Consider the following 22,469-nt stretch of genomic DNA (forward strand, 5'->3'; position numbering starts at 1 on the left):
GCCCCATGTACAATCACCATATCAAGGGATGAGATCTCGGTGTTAAATGGAAGAAGAAAGTAAAGCATTTTATTTTACAACCTTTTACAACATTAGGATATGGAATTAGGGAAGGTGGCTGCAGCTGAATATTATTAAAGTGCTCTTAAATAAATGCTAGTGTGCGTGGATACTCGGTTTTTGTTACCTCCTTGGGACCTTTGCCTGTATAAACACTGGCTTTTTAAGCATCAGTGGTCCTGATTTGTCCTTACACAATATGACCCATAGGACATCTCTTGAAATAATGCAATGGCATTATTATACTCCCCGAGATAACAATGGGATTAGTTGTTGTATTTGTTTATATGGGAAGTTAATGCATAGCCATCCTTGTATTGCATATCATACATTGTCATAGAGAAACGTATCAGTGGTCCTAATGAATCAGGTTTTGGTGCCCATGAAGACTAGTGGTCTTAAAGGCAGAACCTAATTTGTGAGGTCCTGTTTGAGATTAGTTTCATACATTAGTGTTATACAAGGTAGAGGACCCACATGCAGGAATGGAAATGATCAAAAATAGCCTTCAACAAAACAAACTAATCACACAATTGGCAAAATAGAAGACAGAATGTTGTGTTTTGTTCTGGTTTTTAAATAAAACATGAACAGAAAAGTACCCTAAAAACAAGGTGCTGAAAAAAATGGTGCTTTACGGTAACAGTGACCAAAAGGCACGGAGAGTAAATACACAGGTGAAACTCATAAGACACAGGTGAAATCAAATAAATGTTCCGCAAAAAGCATCTGGAGCAACCCAGGGATCATGACAATAAGAGGGAAGATGGGAATTGTGGTTTTAGGTTCAGGTGTTGAAGTTAGGGATAAGATTTTGGTTGGGCTATCCAGATGTATGGAATCAATGCAGTGTTTTAATATTCTACTGTGTCTCCTAGATGGAATTGTTACTAAGACAGAGTTATAAAATACTCATACTAATTCATTTTAAATGTATATACTGGCAAAGGATGTCTTAAGATGCTGGCAACATGCGCTTGACGGGCAATGGATGCCATTCTCATTTGTCCCATTTTATCTAATTAAAACTGCCTTGATAACATATGCACTGCACATTGCACTCTTTAAGTGTGTGGAACAGTGTATCCCCTTCGGGCGTGCTTCTTTTGCCAAGCATGTCGCGTGCAGATCCATCTTTGCCTACGCCAAATCAAGTATTCACGCAACAAAGAAGAAGATCCAGTTGACAATCATCACTTTGCAAGTCGAGACCTTATCTGCCAGATCAAATCTCATATCGTATCTCATGTTTATGTGTCCAATTTTGCAGTGTGCAATAATCCGTGGCGATCATGCACATATGCAGTATACATGAGTGCAGCACTGTGTGCGGAAGTGAATCTGCGTCTGTATTTATTGGAAAGGAAGTGGCAGAAACAAAGCGCAGATGATGTTATGTGGAGAGACGGGAGGCTGCAGACAGATAGTGTCATTCCCTTGGTATCACCATTAAATCTTAATCTCCTCGCTCCTCATGGGAGACGCCAACCAAACACGGGATTGTGTTGTGCATCTAAATCAAGATGTCGTGTTTCTTCAGGGAAGGTGTTCTGGAGACAAAGCCCGACGTGCTTGTTTTCCACCTCACATACATCTGGATGCACAGGCTGATCATCCAGCTGCTAAAGTCACGTGTAAATTCAGTCACCATGTAAACTGCCATATCGCTGATCAATTAAAGTAATGGAGAAAACAAAACTCCAAAGGAAGCTGTAGTTAAAGTTATTAACCACTGAGCCAAAGTTTCAGCAGGTTGCATCATGGAGACATAAAGACTCGACAGCACTGGACATTTTTTGCAAGTTACCCTGCAAAACAAAGTTTCTGTACAAGATGCAACAAGTCATATAACTTAACAGCCATAGGGAAGACAAAACATGTATAGAGAAGCAGTTGAAGCAATTATGCACTATATAATATAAATAATGACATTTGGAAATCACAGTTCATTAAATGCATGAATGCACACATTAGCTATACAATATACAAAGAAAATCAAGTAGTCTGTATAATGTAAAAAGTCTGAGTATACATTTAGTGGAAGATCTGTGTTTTACAATGTGATGGAATTACAGCTGAGTATCATTGTGTGAGATACCACAGCAGGCTGCTGCATATGTTTGTGCGCCAACCTACACGTGCAATTGTAGCTTTAATATACTGGTAATGATGCCAGAAATTGCAGAAAGGGAAATTAGGATCTTTTTAATAGGTAATATGTTTAAACAGCCATAAGAACAAGACTGACAATATCTCAAATCTGATACGCATCATTAATACTGAGTGAAGTGCACATACAGTAATTAGGCAGTTGGAAAAACGCAAAAACCTTGAGTGAAATGAGACTTAATAGTGAACAGTTAATGGCTGTTTCAACTCTGAAACAGCTGGGTGTAATGTTTATAACCACCTACTTTAAGGGGTACTTTGCACTTAAGGGAAAAAAAAAACAAAAAACATCAATAGGGTTTTGACAGTGCTAGTTATTTAGTTGCTGACACGTTTCATGTATTCTGTACCAGTCTGTTACTGTAATGTCTTTGTGATGCCTGTGGCTAAGAAAAGGGCCAGCTCTCGTGTAGGATTGAATATGTGTGTTCATTATGCAATCCATTCGTCCCCCTGTGAACATTCCCGCAGGTGACCGACTGTGATTAATTGACTCAACATGCATCAGTCAAACCTTGTTGCATCCCACATGCGGTATTTTGTTTTTACCTAAGCATTTCAGATGCAACACCTGATTAATTAGTGCTTCCCCGGGTGTTGTTAGCAAAAGCTCAGTTGTATTATCAAAGATTAAAAAAAATAAATAAAATAAAATAAACACACCACCTGGCCTTAAAGTAAATGAAGTGTGCTTCTTCCACATCTCCCATTTTCTCAGCTGGGAAAGGAGGTAGGCAGTCGTCAGTGCACACTGCATTTAAAGACGCTTGCAGGGTACACCACCAAATTCTCACCTGCCAAACACGAGTCTGCATAGGGTAAAAAAAAATGTGACGGAGCTTTTAATTATGGTTCAGGCAAAAAAAAGAAAAAAGTGTTTAACCTGAGGGATTACAGACTCTGGTGTTGACATTTAAGGAGGGAGGACATGATTTGTTTTGTGGGTTTTGTTTGTTGTTGTTGTTTTTTTGTCTCCAGTGAAGTTCCATACTTTCCCAAACATCAACTGAAGATAGTTATTAGATTTAGCTGCACCCTTTCAGATATGAAAGGGAAAAAATAATCTCCCCGAAAGAGGTAGGCTCTGACAGCATGCCGCGTTGTGATGGAAAGCCTCGCTGCTGTTTTAAAAGGAGCAAACAGTAAGAAGACTGGATTGAGGAGAGAAGCCTACGAGACAGACATAAAGTAGCACAGCACAGTACAGTATATATGTGATTACTGATTTGATATCAAACCATTTTCTTCTAAATAATGGGATAGACAGCTGGTCTACTAGACACGTGCACTTTCTTCAGTTCTAGAACAACACATTTAGGAGAATGATTAACATACTGCATTCATCTTGTCTATTACACTCGCTGTGCCGCCTACAAGAACCATTATTCTTAGTAATAGACTCACATTGCCAGCAAGTACTGTATATTGATTGATAATTTTTCCGTCAAGCTTTTGCCAACTGCAATGCCAACTAATTGCTGTTGTGTGGATTTGCATTCTAAGTAGCAGCGCATGCAGTATTCATAAGCTAAACTGCAGCAAAGCTGAAATATGAACAACAAATACTACAACTTACCTTCAATATCAAGGTCACCAAAATATCCTTCTTTTTGTTTTCTTGGTCCTTTGTCAAGTTTCCTCAGGTAATCACAAGAACCCCCAGGTCCCATCTAGTCAATTAATGTTGTGTGAGAACATGTGTCACGTCTCTCAGAGGGTGAAATTGCAACCTTTGAAGGAAACTTGTCATCTCTCATTGTCTAGTATGGCTAACCCGCCATTATCCGCTGACACTATTCTCAGAATGCTATCATGGACTGATTAGGAACATGTCAAGAGTGATCAAAATTTCTGGCCTTGATTAGAGAATATTCACCCCTTTTGTTACTGTCAAGAATGATCAGGAGAAGACAAGGTTCGCTAAGTGAGTGAATGTGACTGAGAGCGCCATCATCATCGTCTCTGTAGCACAGCGGCCCCCTCATCTCAGAGCGTATTAACATGCTGCCACACTATCATCCCCAGTGGCCTACTTGGACCAGATGGGCCTCATTCAGATCTTTCACAAAAACACAGCAAGTGAGAGATCTTAAATGTCATTCACAATATCACCAAGTCCGTGAGGTAGTGGGAGGACATGTGGTTTTGTACCCTGAGTTAGAATTACCAACATGAGCCCGATCTAGAATTCTACACGAACAAGGAAATCACATACAGCCGGGACAAATTATGCATTTCACTGTAAGTCATAAATAATTATCTTTCTTGATTAGGTATCTATTATGTAAAATGTTTTTTGTTTTTTTTTTTACTTTTCATATGACAATAACATGAACATGGTGTGTGGAGCCTTTACCTTTAATTATACATGTATTTAACTTGTAATTAGCACTGCACACTGGGTTTGTTCACGAGACATTATGTTTCCTATAGTTACATGTGCACTGACTGAATAGAGCAGATCTGATTTATATATATATGTATATATATACATACTGCATATATTTGAAAAAGATTGCAGTCCATTGATTGCAGCATTACATACAGGTGCTGTTTTCATTATATCCCTCAACAGACATTTGCAGTTTTGATATTCACATGTATATATATCCTTTAATTCCTGGTTTTATATGTGTTTGAATGTTGTTTACATACAGCTGTGCACTGAGCCTCCACGGCGACTGACTTTACACGAGACAAGCGCATGCACCGCTTCTATAAATGCAAACAGATATATGCACAAAGGAACTGAAGCTTTGTAAGGAGATGTAAGGAATGGTAACCTTTGAAGATACAGGTGGATAAAAGAGGGTGGAAATTGGGTGTTTATTACATGCTCCTTTTCAAGGCTTTGTCCTCTTACAGACCACAATTATTGCACACTGCAATAGCAGAGTGCAGTGTGGGAAATCAAAGGGTAATCTCCCTGTGGCATTATTCCCCTGTTTTTTTTTTCTTGTTTTCCTGTTGTTTTCCATACAAGAAATGCAAGGCTTCTAATTAAGTCTTGGAGGGGAAGAATGTGGCGTCTTAGTTGGCCAACAGTGAGTGGCTATCTCAAACTCAACTTCAATGTTTAATTTATGTGTGCTCTATTATTTATGGGTGCCGTGATCTGTGTGTATATGGGGCTTTATGCAACCGTTGGGCCTGTGCGATGTTTGTGAGGTTGGGACAAAGGAAGACGAACAAAATGTAAAACGTGAAGCAAAGTAACGAGTCGCACAGGCAGCTGAATTATTGTGGGGTCAATGCAAATGTGGTCTGTCTGACAGTTTCCTCTCTTCCTGTCTCCTTTTCCGTCCTTACTCACTGAATTATACATCCACTGTACATCATGTCCTCCCACTGAGATGCTCTCAGATGTGAATGTAAGGTATGCAAACACCGGCACAAATTTAGGCTCTAGTATACACATATAAGTATTCCACTGGGGGGCACACTACGGAGGTCAGACTATATAGAGCAACCTAATCTGCAAATAAAAAAACACAGTAACACTGGAGGGGAGATTAGCTTGTGCGTATTTATGAGCTCACAGAAGAAAAAGCGATCAAGGCTTTATGTGAGGCGACTGAGTCGATGGCATGCTGCCTCTGTGCTTTTTGTATAATTTACGTATTAAATTGTGTGGATAATTCACCTTAATTTCGAAAGATGTCCATAACCGACACACTAAACAGAGGCAGGATATGTGAGGCAGCCATGATACAAGTTTGTCCAACACATGCATCTTATATCATCATGCAGATGAGGATCAGGTGGATGGGCTAATAACAGTCATCACCATTGGCCCACAATGGCCCAGGATCATGTTTATGTAAATTTTACTTTGCCCTTCAATGTGAGAGCAAACACAGCTTTGCCTCAAAAAAAAAAATCTGCTGGTGTGTGACCTGCAGGGATGGCCTGGAAAATAAATATTTCAAAGCATATTTTCACACAATGTAGTTGAAAAGGAGCTGGAAGGCAGATCAATAATAGTAGGGGACCCACATATAGAAATAGACATAGCAACACTACTGGATACATACTTGGGACAGTTTCAAAACAATACATTGAATTCTGACATCATCATGATAGGAGAATGGAGACTGCAGACATAAAAGGTTTGCTTTATGTTTTATACTATTTTATAAAATAAGGCTGCAAGTAGAAATATCAAATAACATTTAGTAATCAGACAGTAACTTTGCAAAATTGGCAAACAACAGAATGGTGCTGAAAGCATAAAGCACTAAAGCAGGTTAAAGTGTCAGCATATACATTATACTACTACTAAGATAGTTTTCATTTACAGCTGCACCTGGACAAAAAAATCATTTTTTAAAGGGTCACTAAGCCCTCTATTCTGAGATACACTCCACCCAATGCCAAATAAGTGGGCTGAGAGCTGTGAGGGAGATAAGGGGGAGGAGTCTGTGATAATGAGCCATGTGCTGATTAGACAAGAGGGTGATGGAAGTGTGTACCAGTGAAGCAACAGTGGACGGAGAAAGCCACTATGAAAATGTGAATGCGGTAGCTGGTGTTTGACCATTGGTATTGTTATCACAACATGATTCATTTCAATTTTACCTGGATCAACTAATAACAATACTAGATACCCTTAAACACTAGTTTTCACTTTGGAGTGGAGGTTAGTTACACTTTAAGAACCTACATGATGGTACAGGCTGAATGCTGGCATGCTAATAGGAAAATAGCTGCTGGAGCAATGCATTTCAGTAAAGCAAATAAGCCTGTGTCATGCAGGAAATTAGAGTGAGAAGAGCAATGCTGCATCCAACAAGCATACACCACTTTGAATAGGTTGATTGAGAGGGAGGCAGCTTCCTGGGCAAGAGCACTGGACCATCAACATTCAGTCTCACATTTCCTATGGCTCCTGTCCAAGAATCATACACTCTCACGTTCACACACACACAGGAAGAGAGAGGCTCTTACTGCTCTGCTGAAGCTCCTTGTTATTTAATAAAAAATGTAATTTAAATTAAAAAAAAAATAACAAATTGTGGATGTACTATATAGATGTGTGAGAATGTTTACTGGAATGGGAGCATCCATAGAAAGGCTTTAGCACTTACAGTGATATTCTCTTCTACTTCTCCATGTGTTAACAACACCATTAATACAATGTTTTCGAAATAGTGGCAGTTCATATCAGAATTTTACAGTTATCCAACCTGTTCCTGGTAGATTGACTAGAGCAGGGGTGTCAAACTCATTTTTGTTCAGGGGCCACATACAGCACAATTTGATCTCAAGTGGGCCGGACCAGTAAAAATAGTAAAATAATAGCATAATAACCTATGAACAACAAGAACAAGAAATTAAGGATATTTTTTACAAAACATGACATTTCTTGAGTGCATTTTCAACAATATCATGCCTAAATGTACTATTTACACGGCACACTGGATCTATAAAGGCACAAACATTTAGTCACAGGTATCTGGAAGTGAAAAATATTGCATTTGACATTACGTTTAGATTGTAATCGTAGTGTGAAATTTGTGTGGGCCGGATTGGACCCTCTGGTGGGCCGGTTCTGGCCCCCGGGCCGTATGTTTGACACCCCTGGACTAGAGGATGAATCCAATTGTGATTTCAGTTGTATGATGTCACACATGCCACTTCCTTCTAATCAAATCAGCTTCAGAAACAGCAACGAGGGCTATGAGGGGCCCTAAAACCCACATGACTACTTACTCTTGAAGATGGGCCAACAGATAATCCCTGATGCCTGTCTCTGACCAAGGGTGCATGTGTTAGATTGCAGCTTCACAGTCGTACTTGCCCTTGAGCAAGGAACTGAGCCCCCACAACTGCTCCAGGGGCACTGCACTCTGGCTGACCCTGCGCTCTAATCCTTCTGATTTAATGCATATCCATTTCTATGTATAACCTGGGAAGGCTATGCAAAGCGATTGATCCTTGAACTACAACAAAAACGGAATTGATGAATATTTTGTGGCAAAAAGGCACACTCACTTTAATCTCTGCATGAAGCGAGACCCCCGGCTGCCTACATTTTTGCTTTTCATAAGTTGGATGAAGGAATTTCTTCCAGTGCTTTACATTACGTCATGAATCCTCTGCCTTTTTTTAGATGGACTTAGTTTTTGGCCATTTACAGGGAAATATATGACGCAGCCAGCTCATAACACTGCATTTTATGTCTTCAATTGGGAGTTGGAATGGTCTTGAGTGATGGGCTTGGTGAGGGAGTGGACTTCATTTTAACGCCTGACTGAAGGTGAACCTGACCTCTTGTGCGTGTGTGAAGGACGGTAAAACTCTGAGCAGTGTAGCATAACCATACCACAGCAAGTTCCGTGGCTATGAGGGGTCATTACCCCAAGGAGATTGGCTAGGAACACTGCCAAGAAGAGGCTATTATCACTTTGTTGGTTCAGGTGATTATGGTTTACACTACCATAAAAATCATATCTTGCTCTGAGCCCAAACTATATGTAGTTAGGGTACATGGTGCCTGCTGTATTTACAGATATTGTATTTATGTTTATGAGTTTAAATTTACAGTCAAATAGACCCCCTCTTCAACTGAAATGCATACACTCGGTAATATTTTGTTTAGGTTTTACAGAAGAATGTTATTTTGGAAATGAAATCCTTATCAACAACGTTTTTAAGCCAGTTGCTTTAATGAAGAAGAAGGAAAAAAAGAAACGAAGGACGCCTCGTTGGGAATAAACAGGAACAAATGTGGCATTTAGAGAGTAGGCAGTAAATAAGAAAAGGCAAAGCATGCTGGAATGCAAAAGGGTGTGAAGAAATTGGCCATTTGTCAGCTTGTATAAGGTCACAGTAACTTGCACAGCAAAGTAATTGACTGCAGTTTGGATGATACACCCAACAGTGGCTCAAAGGAAAAGCCGTGGAACTTATAATGATGCCGCATGCTTATTATCTCATTTCCAAACAAATTAATATCAGCGCCATCATCTTCATTATTAAGACATCAATGCCCGTGAACAGCCGAGGAGGTGTCAAAGGGCAAACACACTCGCCTAGACTCTGCTTTGAGGGTCTTTTTTCAGTGAACATGCTAAGGATATTAGGACTTAATCACTGTGTGCACTTACAATTAACATGAGATCATAGTACAATATCAATATTCATGGAACGATAAGTTCTCTGTTCCTGGTTTAACCCAAAAGTGGAAGGGTTACGTTGGCGGCATCTGTCTTACATGTGGCATGCAGACGCAGCTGTAGGTAGCTCTTTTTAATTAAGTCCCAGCGCTTGGAGGAGTGCGTTTGAGATAAATGTTTTTCACACAACATATTTCATTCTCATTGAGGAGAACATGGTGAGTCCTTGACTGCAGTAAAAACAACATGCGCTGTAAATGAAATAGTGCACCAGGCATTATGATTAAAGGCATTTGTGAAAAGGTGTCCAGAGAGGTTATTAATATTAATTCATACCGTCTCGGCATCCCCACAGTATATGAGCTTTGGTCGGCGTTATTTTTCATGAACATGTATTGATATCGTAATAAGACGTGTCAGGAAGCAGGGCTCTTTTTAGGGACAGCAAACATCCCTACAGCTGCACAATGAAGATTACTAATTACGACGACATATTGTAGAGGAATTATTACCTGCTGTGCATAATCCTCGTGGCAAGTAAATACATGAAAGCCACTTTCACAACTTGGAACTATCTAAGAGTCTCGAGGAATAAAACAAAGTTCTGGTCCGTACATGTTGTTCTGCCAGCTGTCATACAGTGAGTGTACGCTCCATTTCTGAGCTACACTGTGTGACATCATGTAGGAAAGTGTCCAAATAATCATCACCTTCTTTGTTTAGTTTATTTGTCCAGATATTCGACTTTTAAATGTCGTGATGAGCAGAACAGAGAAGTTTTGCTGTGTCAAGAAAATGAGTGAACTTGAAAGACTTCATAATGTACTTTGATGTTTTTTCCTTCAAAAGTACAGCACATTTCCAGAACACTGTCTGCCAATTAAGATATCACCGACAAGAGACTTTAAATGAATCATATTTCTTTTCAATTATTCAAGTATTTGGTGCATTCATTCGACCACTCTTGGCTTTATTCATGCAGTTACACACATACCTTTTCGCCACATGCAACTTGTGCTTTTTGTTATCCGCCCATTTCATAGCCATTACCTTGGGGAGGAAAAAGAAAAGAAATAATAGTAAATCCTATTGTCTATTAAATCGACTACAACACCTACACATTTCTTTATGTTGTTGTTGCTTCCGGTTTAGCTATAAAATCACCATTATGGTAAGAAGCAAGGGAGTTTTAACACAATCACAACAACAACACATTCATCTTTCTACCAGTGGGGAGCACATTTCATTTTTTCATATATCTGGCGTACAAAGATGGGCCATTACCAGCTTTAAGAGTTCATTATAGACCTGGTTGACTCATCAGGCAAAAACAAGTCATAGAAGTGTAGAGGTGTGAGCCATAAAACATTCCAAACAGCAGGAAAAAGAAGCTCCTACAGTTAAAAATCTGTTATACTTTTCTATCCCCACTACTTTCCCCATCAACTTACATAATGAATTGATTTAGGTAGAAACAATGAATATTAAAACCAAATCCCAAATGGCAGAGGGATCCTGGACAGTATATTAACCAGAAATTACACATTACATTTTTTCTTGTGTGCGTGTGTTTCATCCAACAGTTTGTTCTCACGGATGAATCACTTTAAGAGACAAACTCCCTTTCGTCCTTGCTCTTTTGATTGATACGTCACTGCCCATTCTATGCATCGATAAGAGAAAAACAAAATAAAAACACACACAAAAAAAAAGGATCAATGGTCCCCGTCTTGTCATGATTGCGTTGCCACTCTTAACAAGACCGCAGCTGTCGAAACCAAGCCGCTATTTAAAACTGTCACTCGGTGGAGCATTCCTGACTGCACCCTCGTCGCCCTCAAGGACTTAATAAGTAGCTTTATTCGTATAGCTGAGAAGGATGAATTGCAGTGGTGCTAGGCAGCCGACTCTCCATGGCACCCTTATCTTTCAAGTTGTCTTTCCAAATCTTACTTTAATGAGATTAAAAGTTCTCTGCACCTCTGGGGAGGAGCTGCAGGCCTGGGCCAATGCGTGGGCCATTGTGTGTGCATTACTTTTCTTATTTCAACTTTTTTTCATCAGGTCAAATATTGTTGGCATTGGTATTTGAGGTGTCGTGAAAAGGGTTTATTACAATACACACTTGAGAACGACACATGCTGATTGACTATCACGTCTATGACTAGTGCTTGAGTAATTTCCTTCGCATCACAGCTATGCAGTGTGTCTCTGACCTTATCCATGGCTTTGTCTAGTGCATTGTACTCTGTGAATCCCATACACCACCGTGCACATCAACTCATCTTCAAATGGGTTTAAACTATTTTATTCTACACGTACCACTGTGAGTATGTGCAGATTTTACCTTTTCTTTATAGCGAGGAAACCGCACAGCCCACCTGCCAAAAGGTCAACACTCGTTTTTCTTGTCATTATGTTATCTTGTGATTTTTTTTTTATCCTTGCCTACATTTTTACTGTTATTCTAATAACTTCTTATTGCACACTATAGCCTTTTTAGCACAGTTTTAGTGCCTCCCCCACCCCACATTTGACTGCACATTATTTTACAATATAAACGTGTGACAAATAAAACCCGTTTTTTCTTAACATTTAGAACTTGCCAAGTACTGTAATAAAAAGAACATATTGTCAATACACTGCACACATCTGGTTAGCACGAGATAAAAAACATACAATGTACACTATAAGAGTTAATCTGAGCGCATTATATGTGGTTTAAATTTAATTAAATTGACGTCAACACAGGTAGAAGAAGACATTTTCAGATTACTGTCGCTCGACATTACACTGGTCCCACAGCATGACAACAACTGTCTTAACACAGAGGCACGACGCCGGGGCGACTTGCAGCTGATGCAAGTTGTCATGTGTAATGGTGGGAGGTGCACAAATTAGATATGTGGCAGTCCAAATTGCTGTTCTTTGTTTAGATACTAAAATCACATCTGATTTTCATAGAAAGTGATGTGACAGTGATTCATTGTGATGCAAATCGACCCAAATCTTATTCAAAGAACAACACACCCCTGGAATTCTATTAGAGACACAAAAGGCGCTGCATGTGTTAGAAGAAAAACTGCACTGGCGTCAACTCTATAGGGATATAGCTATTTTTGTTTTACTTTGAGCTGTATTCTTGTTTAGGAGGCTTAATTAGCAAATGTATTGTCAAGATTAGTTTATGAGATTGGCCCACCATGGCGTAAACTCAGTTACACCTTTGTCAAAATGTGTCAACACCAATGACTTTCCATCTCTCAGTGCACTGACTGAACCAGTTAACTGCAACATTGTGCAGTACAGTTTCCCTTTGATAACAAACTGAGGCCATTTATTTGAACAGTTTCTTTCTTAAACACGTGAAGCGCTTACGGAACGCAATGATCCAGAAGGTGATCCGAGAAGCTTAATTTCACAAGTAACCACTCAATTAGTTTGTGGAGGAGGTTTTTACGGGACGTTGACCTAATAAAGAGGGATAATGGTGAAGATACAGAAATGCGCTTTTGCTGGAATTGCATTTAATTGAATAGGAGGAGGAGAACAAATAGGGATGGGATTTTCGAGATAAGTGGAGAAGCGTCTGAGGAATTCTAACAGGGTGAATGGAGACTTAGCAGCTCCAGCATACTTTACCATCCAGCCCAATGATTAATATCTTGATAATGTGGCCTACCTGCTCTCCCCACTCAGATTTTTGTGCTGACAGCAGGAAGACGTGTGTGCCAGTTAAAGTAGTCTGAACGAAGCCCAGTGGCAAAGCAATATTTTATTTTATTTATCTTACTTCTCCTGCTATCCACTGCAGCTATCCATTACCCCGGTGACAGCCACAGCTATAGCATACACTGATATGTGGGGAGGCGAGTTGTAACGAGCGAGGGAACGTTCCATGCCAGACGTTTCCATTCGTTGCAAAGAGGAACCCTGTCACAGTGGAAGTGAGAGACCAGAACAAAAGTCTCGCTGCATTGATTAGATCAGGAATATTTATTTGTTACAAAACAGGTTTGTATTGTCTACGACGTGAAGGCACAAGCTGGACAAGACGCTCATCAGGAGCTTTAAATGATTCAGCAAAGTCTGCTGTGATCTACATTAAACGTCGTGTTGAGTGGGATTGGTTACAAACAGTTTGTGACAAATGAGCAAGCACATAGATAGATAGATAGATAGATAGATAGATAGATGGATAGATAGATAGATAAATTAACATGCACAGTTGTTTTGACGGAAGCATCGATTTATCCTGGCTGCTGTTTGTTCCTCATGCATTGCAGTTGATTGAATTCTGGGCCTCATTGCTCTGTTTTTTAACACTGATTCATTTGAAAGTAATCAATGTTCACTAGTGATTCGACAATCTATCTCTGTCACTTGCACGGAGATTCGGACAAAAATGTGTGCAGCCAATAACGACTCTGTCACTTTTCGGTTAATGTAAAATGTGAAAACTGCCCCTTGATATTAAAACCTGACCTCCAGTCATTGATTAAACAATGCCCACAAATGTGGGTTTTTGCTCCCAAAAACAGACAAGATAATGAATTCCTGGGAGAGGTTTTTGTCTCTGACGAGCGAAATCCCTTCCCCTGAAAATGAAGGCTTTTATCAGCACATCCTGTCTCTAACTGTATTTATTGGAAAGCGTCAAAAAAAAAAAAAAAATAAAGATGGGGAAAGAGGCACAACTTGACCTCACGCTGTGCTAGTGTGACCGCTTGCTGTTTATATTTGTGCCTTCGGCAGGACTGAGTGAATTGTTTACAGGATTATCATTATCCATATGGAGCAGATCTGACGGCAAACTGTGATCGTGTTTCTGTCCGGCCAAATGAAAGTGTAAACCCTCACAGATTACAGTGACTGCAGTTGACTCGGGATGCTGCCCACACCACAGTGAGAAGCCATGTTGTGCCAAGCTTACAACAAAGCAGTTTAAGTTCTCTCCTACCATTAAATCTGCTGTCAGCGACACCCCGTGCTTAAATTACATGTTAAAAGATGTAATACGTACAATTCCATCATCATATCTGAAAGCAATAAGACTAACGCTGTTGTTTGAGTCGTGTGCTTACATTCGCCAAGGCAGCTCGTGGCCAAGAGGAAAGCAATTTGGCATGTAACCAGGAAGGGCTGCCCCTGAGCAAGGCACCCAATGCTCCTGTGCCCGGCATGTGTGTGTTCACCACTGGTGGGTAAAGAGAATAGGTTAAAATGCAGAGATCAAATTCACTATCACTATTTGGTGTAATTCTGTGTTCTTCCAAGACTTTTTAAATCCATAGAAACACATATTTACAATGGTCAGTAGCATTTAAATGATCTACAAATCTAATGATTTGAATGCACCTAGGTAACAACACATGTTAATTATTATTATTATTATTATTATTATTATAATAATAATAATAATAATAATAATAATAATAATAATAATAATAAGCTCAACGTTGAAGTTACATTAAATCAATTTAATTGCGCTCGGTTCAGTTCAACACGATTTATCCTCCATGAAACTTTTCAAGTATCCTTGGTGATAGAGAAGGAGGAAGGGAGAGATTTAACAGGATGTTAACCAATATTACTGACAGCAGCTTAAAATGCACGTTTAACCCCACTCCTCAAAAAAGAAATGAACAGATATTTTCTAATGATGAGATCGCAAAGTGATAGAAAGATAGTTCCCCATGGATTGGTTTGAATTGGACAGCACTGTAGACTGCGGTCTAGGCTGTGGTCAGCTGCAGAAACATGGCTGGTCTAAAGAACTCTTGTATGAGCATGTTTTTGATATTGTTGTTGTGATTGTGTGGAAGGCAAAGAGCAAAGAGGAGAGACACAGAGAGAGCATGCTGCTTTGCTTTTCGACAGAGATGTGTTCCTTTGCAGAGACGGCTTGTTAAAGCTTCAGAGGATGAGTCAGAGAGCAGTCCCCTAACATGAGCCCTTGTTGTTTGGAGTCCACTCTAGTTTCATCTTGTCAGCTTTGCTCAGAGCAAGTAAAAATATATAAAAAGAAAACGCTGCACAGGAAGTCTTCTCCATGGACTCATCTTGACATTTTCCTCTCCATTAAATCACCTGGAGGATCCGCAATGTTTCCCCGTCTCAAGATGAAGTGAAACCATTTTGTGTCAAGTGAGCGGTCGCACAAAGAAACTAATTAACATGCACCTGGGTGGAATTATTTTAATTCCAAAAATAATCTGTGATAGTTTCGAAAATAGACCAGTGATTGGAGTAAATTGTTGTTCTGGATTTCTAGTAAAAAGGTACAACGGTTTTGTGAGTTTAAGGGGCTTACTTAAATAAGATTGGTGTACAACCATTTCTTTTTTTAAGCAGCAGCAACACTCAGACGACGACAACAACTTCATCATCTGTTTAGCCCCGAGCGTTAGCTGTCAGTGAAGCATGAACGGGGTTAGAGAGACAGATAGCCACTGATTTATTATCCCACAATTACAGAAATACAGACGTTACAGTCTACAGCTGAAACATGCTGCTTTTCCTCCAGGATATTTATAAAGTGAATATCTTAGTGTCTTCTCTTAAAAATTGCCATGTCTTTTTTTTTTAATATTGTATGAACAAAAATAGACTTGTTTGTCTGTATGCATATATATACATATCAATAATATTAATTAAGCAATTCCTGGCATATGTCCTTTGCCATGAGAAGGAAAAAAACACATCTGAAAAATATCTGTTGTACAAACCACGTCCACCCTCAGTGTAAGCTATAAAACTAAACCTCTGTTCAGCAGAAGCACATTGTTTTGGCCAAAGGGGAAAACTGATGTGTGACCAATCATTATTTCTTTATTTTAATACGCCAAACAAAGGAATTTATTGCTCCGCAAACTTCATCATCATGTTGTTTCATGTAGTAATTGAGCGCTCTTATTTTTATTTTATTTTTTTTCCCACATCAAATATAAGACAAATGGTCCACAGAGGAAAGAACGGGCGCCCATTTCTATAAAACATTCAACACACAAACCTCCAGAGAAAAGTGCAGTCTGGGTCTTAGTGATATTTGTCATGCTGACCTTACAGTTTGAACCTATTAGGCGTTAAATATATATCACTTTTTCTATACAGTTCCATTATGCGTGTGTGAATGCTTGTGTGTACACATCATGCTGCTTACATAATACAATATGTATATATATATATATGTTTTATACCGTACGATATCACAAGAGACAGCCACATGTTTGTAAGCCTTCGTTTCCGTCACACGTGGAATCGATTGTAAAGCCCCCGCCGAGGCGTCTCAGTGCCTGTGTCTGCCACAGATTACCTGCCGTTAATATTTCAGTACAGTGGAGCTGCATTTGGCGACAGAAGGAGCCGGGTCAGGTTTACAGGACCGTTGCGTGCCAGCGCCCAAGAGAGTCTTCAATATTTGATCGACCTTTTCTTCTTAGCTTCCCATTCTTTTAATTCACTTTAGATTGAACGCCCCTCACCCCATAGTTCAAAAACAAGTCGATAGACCATGCACTGAATTTACATGATGTTTTTATTATGCGCATGTAAATATGTATATTTATGTGTGTGTTTATTTATGTATTATGCATGCATACCTGAAAGTCAAAATTAAAGTAAGATTAATTAGAAGAAGAACGGCCAAATGGACGTTCTAAAAATAGCATGAGCTAGTGTTTATTTTACGACATTATTGCTATTATTATTTCAAGCCATTTTGTAAATATTTTAAAGGTGGAAAGTTTTACACATTTCCTGCTCCCTTGAAAGGACTGAGCTGACAGGTAATGTAATATTAACGTGGCATCATCATGATTACCTTGCTTTATTTCAAATTATACCAAAGGGAAAATGTTGTTGTGGTGGAGAGAGAGCGCAGCTCAATAAATCAAAGTCCTTGTTGTTGATAGGTTTTTAATACCTTCAAAACTATACGTTTTAAACAGGGACAGTATTTCTTTATACTCTCTTCATTCCGAGTTGCTGTGCTGATCGTGTGAAGTGGTAAAAGTAAACTAAAAGTGACATCTCGGATCATTTGGCTGACATTTTTGGCTGTTGAGACATCGCAGTTTAGACCATCGAGACAAACCGTCCTCTGTCAAATCGATTGTAGCTTTCAATTGCCTCTCGATAGGCCAGACACCTGGGCCACAATTTTATGAAGCGTGCCACTTCAGTGACCATAGAGTAAATCTGAAGATCTGCAGTGCAAATACTGATACCCAACGCTGCATCGGAAGTGCAAAAATGCATTTGTATCAGTTTATACAGGACAGTTCAGTCCTATATAAACTTTATAGAACTACAATGTCATTTATATAAGCAGCAGCAGACATTGTTATAGACATTATTATACTGATATTGACTTTTAATTATAGCATAACAATAATGGTGATGATATGTAAGATAATAATAATAACAACAATAATAATAATAATACCCTCAAAATTGGATACAGTCATAGCGAATACATTAGTGGCTCACTGGTCACTGAGCTATGGCACTGTTGATGCCATAATCATTATTTCTATTCAATTCTATAATAATCAAGTCAGAATTATTACTGTAAGATTAACACGTCATCATTTTCAAACACAGTGGGTTTTCGTTTTGAAAGAAAAAGGCTTTGGTGATGTTATGTTGGGATGTACCCTGTCTACTGAACACACACCTTACATGATGGTCGAGGAGTGTGTGTGTGTGTGCGAAATCCTCCCTGGAGTGTAGATTGTCATAATGGCACAGAGACAGCAGGTGACTGATGGAACCTAATTCTCGTCTTAGTCTTGCAGGACACTCTGCAGATAATGGTAGTGATGGATTGGGATGTGGCTCATGCAAGTGGCTGAAAGTCAAGTTCAGAAAACATATTTGAATATCAGTATTCACTCGCTCACCGCAGGAAGGAAGCTGGATTGGTTCGACCTTTTTTTTATTCATGTTTTTCTTTATACGATGGCAATTTTAGACGGATAAATAAGGGGGTAAGGAATACATAAGGCACGATTGAAAACGATGCATGTGTGGATGAACATGTTTCTTTTAGACTTTGTGGCGTGGGATATGTTTATCAGTGAACTAGAATTCCCTCTTGTTCCCTCGAAAGAGAACTCGATCTGGGTCGTCTTTGTTGTCCTTTTAAAATAACGTTTTACAGCAAATTGTCTTCTTGGATGGTCTCCTTCATCTCCCATGGGGGGTGGGAGATGAACACGAAACAAGAAGAAGACGAAGGAAAAAGGGGACGGGCTGAAAATGACACAAGTGTTGCCCTGAATTACTATTGATTCATTCTTTGAACATTTTTCTTTAGGAGGTTAAGATTCCAGGAGGAGCTCAGGCTGAGGTTCAGAGGAAGATGGTGTCATTCAATCTCATTTTAAAAGTAATGTGTCTAACTGCCTGCCATCACTCACCCTCACAGTTGTCCAGTTACAAACAACTAGGAACTCTTTTATATTTGAAATGTTCTTCACACAAGCTCAGTTACTATTAACAGCATAGGTCAGAATGGCCACTGTATGTAGGTCCAGATAAAGCTTAAAGGTTTAGAGCTATTGATTTCTAAACATTACTGCATGATTCTTTACCACAAATATTGACGCAAATACAACTCAATGCTCAAAACCTAGTATGAACGTTATTGACTGGAATAAGAAGTGAGCCTCGGCACTCCTTGGAAAAAATGTATAATGTCAAACAGCCAATGATGGACTGTGGCCCTTAATCGATAAAGATGCTGATGGTTTCTTACATAAGAACATCCGTTGCGCTATGGAAGGCTGTGGCACTTTGATTTAGGTCACAACTCGAACTGAACAGCGGTTTGAATGGTCTATGATGTGGTGGGATATGGGAGCATATTGTGTTTGATGTTATGATGGGGCACAATACAGTTTCTCTTTCACTTTCACCCCATTAAAGAGCTGCGGCATTCAGACAAACTTTCACAAATGCACTCTCTGTAAGGGGGGCTTGAAAAGCCAGGCAGTAGTCAAAGAGGATTTTATCTTTAAATGGGAATTTTGTCAGAATGATACCATGCATGAATGGGATATTTGTGCCCAGTAGAAGTGAACAACATCTTCCATCCCATGGTGTAATAACAGTGTGAGAGAAAGCCAGTAGCAGCTGGTGCCATATTACCTTACCTGCGATCCATACTTCCAAGTATTTCATACCCGTGCCCGTGGAATGATCCAGTCAACTTGGGGTGATTTGCATTTCTGAAACTAGCGAAGTGTGATGCATTATGCAACGCTGGTGATGAATTCTGCTTCAATCCAATAGTGAGTACATATTTGAGAATTTCACAATTCCTTGTCTTCCACTTTCTGGGTATTTGCTTCCAAACTGAAGTAAGAATTAAAAATACATGTGAACATTAGAGAGGGAAACACTCCCAGAACAACTTTAAAAAAAATTCACTCTTTGAAAAGGTTGAAAAGGTACATTTGCTTGGATTTACTCATAAATCTGTGAATGATTTTGTGACCACAGAAATCAGATATGCTGTAGGGCTCGGTGGATTCTGTGAACAGGCTGAGTGTTCAGTGTCTCCCTGGTGGTTCTGGTAAACCTCTTTCATCCCATTTAAAGCTAGAGTAGGCAGAATTGCTAGATGAGTCCTTAAATGGTAATGTTTTGGGGATACTGGCTTTCTGTCTGTAGCCCCTCCCACTGGATGAGCATGGACCGATGCATGTGCTCCAAAAATGCAACTGATGAGCTCAGGCAACCTCTCCATCCGTGGAAAAAAGAAAGAAAGAAAAAACCCACTAACGAGATTTAAGTGAAAGACCCCATGCTGCAGGGGGAGGGGTCATAATTGAAGAGTAATGATCAGGTTGTGCTTTCCAGCTGATGCAAGTCTCTTTAATGTCCAACATCACAGAGGTAAAAGTGCTCAGAGTGGTGTGTCGGCACAGGAAAATGCAGCTGTGTTTGTCTGTGTTGAATCATCCCTCTTGTAGCTTTTAAACTGACTCTAATTGCTCTTGATTGATTGGGACTTGACAGAGTGATAAGTGTTCTGCGTTTATAACATTTCCAGAAAAAGACAAAAAAAAAAAAACAGCTTTAATAGAACTAAATGATTGTGTCCAATTAATATTATGTATGCTCTTATCTCTCAAAAATGCATTTAGTAACCTAAAAAAAAAATACAGACACAGAGACAATGTTCAGTAATAAATTATGCCTTGGCTTAAATACTTTAAGAAATCAAATGAATTGCTCCATAATGAAAAAAAATGCTTCTATAATAGGGGATAATTCAAAGTAGAATCCAATAGATAAATCACGTTGGCTTTGGCTCTATCAGGACGCCCATAAAAATGATTTAATTGCAACTTGGCCTTAATGACAAAGCCTGAGATGCATGGCAAGGTGATATGAATCCTCATCAGTCTTCTTCACTCCGGATCAAAGGCCTTAGTTATTAAAAAGAGTTGATGCATGTTTCATCACAAATCCCCAAAGGCCATTATGGGCCTGGAGGATGCACTGACAGGGAGAACTCTTGACCAACCGAGGCTCAAAAGCACTGGACAATTATTGACTCGTTTACTTTCTGCTTAAACTCCATCTTTTTGACTCCCTTTCTCATCAACCTGCCAGCGAAAGCCATCCATCAAATTCAGTCTATCCATTTTCAGTGTACAGCAGAATCGGAAACCGTCTATTCACTGTCATTTGCTTTAGCACTAATTTGTGCACTAATGTTATTTCAGCAGTCGGTAGTCCAGTATTTTCCCTTACATCTACACCATTCATGGTGTGTTTGAAGGCACCACCAGGAAACACAGAAAGTTCTGTGTCTGTGAAGGTTCCCTGACATCCAGGTCATTGGATCCTCAGGGGTGTAGAGGCAACTAAACTTGAGAGTATTTTCTTATTTATTTTTCAAGACATTTCACCTCTGATACAAGATGCTTCTAAGGTTCTGGTACATACAGCTTTTCCTACGTGTCCTCTCATATTCCCACAGCTGCCAGGAAGCTCTTATAGGAACAACACGCACATGGACATAGAAACACTGTATTTTACATTAGATAATCCACTTTGGACTTCATATAAGTCTTTCTTTTCCACATATGAATATATATATCAGAGATCATCAAGGGATATAACCATATGGCTTAATTGAGTGTATCTAAGTATTAAAAGGAGTCAGTTTTACTTTATTTTTTCTTCTGGTTTTTTTTGGAAAATAGAAAATAGAGTAGAAGCATTTTTTGGTTAGGAAAGGTGGTTAGTATTTAAAGTATCACAGTTTGAATATCAGAGTTCAGTTAAAAAAGGATGACAATGACAACAACTACAAGCCTGGACATACAGTATTTCATGTATTGTATTTAAAGTTAGTAGACCAAATACAACAAGACGTCTGGTGCTGTCACCTTTGTCTTTTCTGAGAAGAGGACATCTCCTGAGCTTCCTCTTATGAAATGTTCTCATTGCTAGAGGTTCCTGCACTTTTTTTCATGCAATTCAATAAATAAGAGGGTCGGGTTGCATCAGGTTGCATGTCCAAGCCTGAAGCGCTCAGGTAGATGATTGTATACATTTCACAAAAAGTCAGTTTTCATGTTGAATTTGAACAGGAAAATCTTCAAAAGATTCATCACATAAGGCATTTTACAGTCTGTCTGAACTGCCATTATACTAATTTGTGGCGAATATTGATACCCTGCTCTTCTTTTAGCCTTATCTTTTTTTTAGTTCTGGCTCTTGAAGAGCTCTCACTGGTCTGGTTCAGTCAAAGACACTTTCTCCCTGCTATCTGTCTTTCTTTAAGGACAAAGGGGACTTTTTCCACCTCCCTAGGGTTACAGCATGTTCCCCTGCCAATCAAGAATCAGTGATTGAATTAGTGCCAGGTTCGCTCGTCGGCGCTTCGGCAGAACGACAGACAGATCCAGAGTAGAGATTAGGCGGGTGTGAAGTTCACCCTTCTTCAGAACTCCTCACATGTGTCTCTTTCTCCCAAGCTCTCAAAGGCACCTCAGTGCAGTCGAGCTCCTGCCTGACAGGCCCCGGATCGACCGGCCTGTGCAGAATGCAGATGAGGCAGATGTCCATCTCTTCCTTCTCCACTCTCTATAAAGCCAATGA

At 39.5% G+C, this 22,469-nt stretch overlaps 1 protein-coding gene across 3 annotated transcripts in view; it reads left to right on the top strand.

Annotated features, from left to right (window-relative positions):
- The window catches only part of lingo2 (leucine rich repeat and Ig domain containing 2), a 164,721-nt gene that overhangs the window by 96,947 nt on the left and 45,305 nt on the right, over positions 1-22,469 (top strand). The gene's annotated exons all lie outside the window — the stretch shown is intronic.

Source organism: Solea senegalensis, linkage group LG12, assembly GCF_019176455.1.
Source record: "Solea senegalensis isolate Sse05_10M linkage group LG12, IFAPA_SoseM_1, whole genome shotgun sequence".
Taxonomy (NCBI): domain Eukaryota; kingdom Metazoa; phylum Chordata; class Actinopteri; order Pleuronectiformes; family Soleidae; genus Solea; species Solea senegalensis.